Source organism: Mus musculus, chromosome 6 (genome assembly GCF_000001635.26).
Source record: "Mus musculus strain C57BL/6J chromosome 6, GRCm38.p6 C57BL/6J".
In the NCBI taxonomy this organism is placed as follows: domain Eukaryota; kingdom Metazoa; phylum Chordata; class Mammalia; order Rodentia; family Muridae; genus Mus; species Mus musculus.
In genome coordinates, this window is record NC_000072.6 from 6,481,027 (window position 1) to 6,484,758 (window position 3,732).

Consider the following 3,732-nt stretch of genomic DNA (forward strand, 5'->3'; position numbering starts at 1 on the left):
CTCTCACCCTACGCAAAACTCAACACCAAAGGGATCAAGGACCTCAATACAAGCCCTGATGTCCTGATTCTGATAGAAGAGACACTAGGGAATACACTTGATCTCAACTGGCATAGGAAAGGACTTTCTGAGCAGGACTCCAGTAGTGCAGGCATTAAAACCAACAGTTAATAAATTGGATCCTATAGTACTACAAAGGTTTTATACAGCAAGGGATAACATCATTCCAGTAAAGAAGCACCTACAGAATAGGAAAAAACCTTCACCTGCTCTATATCTAATTGACGGCTAGAATCCAGAATATATAAGGAATTAAAAAATTAAACAACAAGGAAAGAATAACCCAATGTAAAACTGGGTCCTAGAACCAAACAGAGTTCTTAGAAGATAAAATACAAAAGGCATTTTAAAAAAATATTCAACATCTATAGCTGTCAGAGAAATGCAATTTAACACTATTTGAGATTTTGACTCTCCCTTATCAGAAGGGCAAAAAGAGGGAGAGAGAGAAATAGAGAGAGAGAGAAGAGGAGAGAAGAGGAGAGAAGAGGAGAGGAGAGGAGGGGAGGGGAGGGGAGGGGAGGGGAGGGGAGGGGAGGGAAGGGAAGGGAAGGGAAGGGAAGGGAAGGGAAGGGAAGGGAAGGGAAGGGAAGGGAAGGGAAGGGAAGAGCAGCAGCAGGTGACAGAACAATAGAGCCATCTAAGTCAGAAGGCTCCACCCCAGGTGGTCTCATTCTCAGTGGCAGCAAGGTCAAAGCCAGCTTACTCAAGGCTGGGAGAGGCTATAAGAAGAAAGGACAGACCAACAGAAGATGACAACAATGGTTAGGCAGATGTGACAAAAGGGAAACCTTATTCATTTCTGGGGCCGCCACTTGGAAATTAGTTTGGAGGATCCTCAAAAAGCTAAAAATAGAATAGATCTACCATATGATTCAGATATATTAGTCTTCACTGTATATCCAAGGGACTCCACATTTTTATTCTAGGGATGCATGTTCATCTATATTCATAACTGTTGTACTCATAGTAGCCAGGAAGTGGAAATAGCCTGGATATTCATCAACTGAAGAATGGATATTGCAAATGTGTTATATTTACATAATGGAATCTTATTCTATTCTTAAGAATAATGAAAAACTTTGGTAAATGGACAGAGCTGGAAACATTCATTCTGAGAGAGGTCATCAGACCGAGAGACAAATGTCATATGTTTTCTCTTGCCTGTGGATGTTAGCTTTGAACCTTGAGATATATTCACTTAATTTGGAATATGCACAGAAGTCATGAGGTTACTACGGGGATGGAGGATAGAATATACTGGCATAAAGGGAGTAAGGGAACGGGAACGGGAACGGGAAGGGTTAAACTATGTTGGAGGAACAGAGAAGGAGTACAAGGAGGGATAAATAACACTAAAGAACTTTTGAGAAAGATATATGGAAGCTTACTATTGTAGAAGCTTTCTAATACACACAGAGAGAGTCAGAGACAGAGCGACATAAAGACAGAGACAGAGATAGAGAGACAGAGAGAGTTAAAAAGCATTATCCTGTAATAGTACAATGATGTCCATCCCAACTATACATTAGAAAACCAAACCAAACCTTAGTTCCTCCATACGATCATCTTTCATGAAAGCTTTCTGATGTCTGCTCCAACTTGACGCAGCTGATAAGAACTCAGTAGATGTGGCTGGTATTAAATTTGTTTTCACTTGTTTCTAAATATCTTAAAGAGAATCTACTATACAAAGTTATGTCTATGGGAGATATTAGGCCATGTGTGTGTTAACCACAGTCATGTCCTAAAAACTTAATTCTCACACTTGAGAGGTAGCCTGTTTAATATATGATTAATTAGGGCAATGAATGCATGCTGTTGTGCGCAGAGGGTAGTTGTTGCAGGTGTGGGCTCCTGATGAAGGAATGCCTATGACCCTCCTCTCTCGTTCTTCCCTCTCTATCCTTTTGCTCCTCTACCCTATCTACATGAGACGCTATACTCTGGCCCACAGAGCCTTTTTGGACTTCAAAAAGCCTTCAAACTGTAAGCCAAAGAAATTTATGCTCATTAAAAGTAATTCTGTCATAGCAGCAAAAATAGAAACTAAGGCAGTAGCAAGAAAGCTGTCTAGGAATCTTGATGTTTTCTTTTCTTCACTGGATAAGCACAGGCAAAAAAATCCCTAAGTATAAGGAGGCAAATCAATCAATCCTGAAAGTGATGTTTGCAGCATCTTAATACTTGATTGGTTTTGAGCTGCAAAATTGTGCTGGCTGACAGAAAGTAGCTTTTTAGTTTTGAATAACTTAAAGCCATTATTTGATTCTTTTTTTCATTCTAGAAAGACAGATTAAGAGTCATCAAAAAAGATTATGGGATGGCCGGAGGGTAGATAGGCTTAGAAGCAAACTGTAAGGTAGGTCTAATGTGTGTATAGAGGTCTGCATACATTCTCAGCTCCAGGGATGTTTTCAACCACTGTCTCGGTTTCTTTGTGGTTCCAAGATGCTTTTGTGGAAAAATGATGCATAATTGTACAAAGCCAAAGTGAGATGATTAATCAGGCACCACTGAATAAGTATGCCATTAAAATGAACAGCACTGGTACATATGTTAGTGAATTAATTTTGGTATGAGAACTTATACAGAGTCCAAGAAATTTCATTTTTTTTCTTCCCTCTGAAACATAGTCTTCTATAGATGCACTTGTACTATTGATATGTACTCAAAAAGAACTCACTACTGTGTCTTTTCCAGTACCTAGGTAGAGGTTCTAAATCCTGACAGCTAGTTTTAGGTTACAAAAATGTCTCCAAAGAAAACAAACAGACACAACCAAGTGCCAGGAGAACTGCTTGTTTTCTCGTGGTCCATGCATCTGGAAAAGGAAGCCTGAGGGGCTGAAGTGGCGTCTTCCTAAGGGAGTTTGCCACAGTGTCTGCTCCACAGTTCAGTCTCAGACAGTCCACTATCTTTACTTAGCTTGCCAATGTTTTCTTATCTTTATGAGGAAAGGAAATACGGCCGCCTTCTGTAGAGGCATAAACTCTCAGAAGGAAACTGGTTTCACCTAATAAACTCACCAGAACATAAAAGGGCATAGAAGAAAATAGTAAAACTAATTTGCTAATCCGGTCAATAAATACCCAAAGGCAGCCTTAAATCAAGCAAGACACAGGAAAGAATACCTCACTGCAGGCTGTGAGACAGTGACAAGAGGACATTTCTTGGTCTTGAGCCACTCAGGAGACAATGATAGTTGGTCTAGGGAAGGTCACGAAACCCCAGAGGAACATTTGAAATCGGGCCATCATTTCTCTTTCAGAGTTCTTCTCCTCAACCAAGAGTCTCAGAAGCTTCACCTTTCATCCTTCCAGGTACCTAATGAATGCCAATACTGAAGGCTAAGTCCTCAGTTCTCCACTCTAGTTCTCTCCTTGCTATCTAGTCCTGTGTGAAATTAGAAAGCAGGTGAAGGCTTTCATTGTTAAACTCCCATTAGCATCAAATCCCTTTCTGTGTGTAATCAGTAGGCAAGCCACGTGTAAGGTAAAAAAAACAAAAAACAAACAAACAAAAAAGTTCATAGCAACATAAGACATTTGGGTTCAAATTCTAGAGGGGCAATGTTTTCCATGGAAGTGCCTAATATTTACAAAGGAATAGACTCCAAAAGGTGATATTCTTTTTTTTAAATTAGATATTCTTTTTTAAAAAAACTTCAGA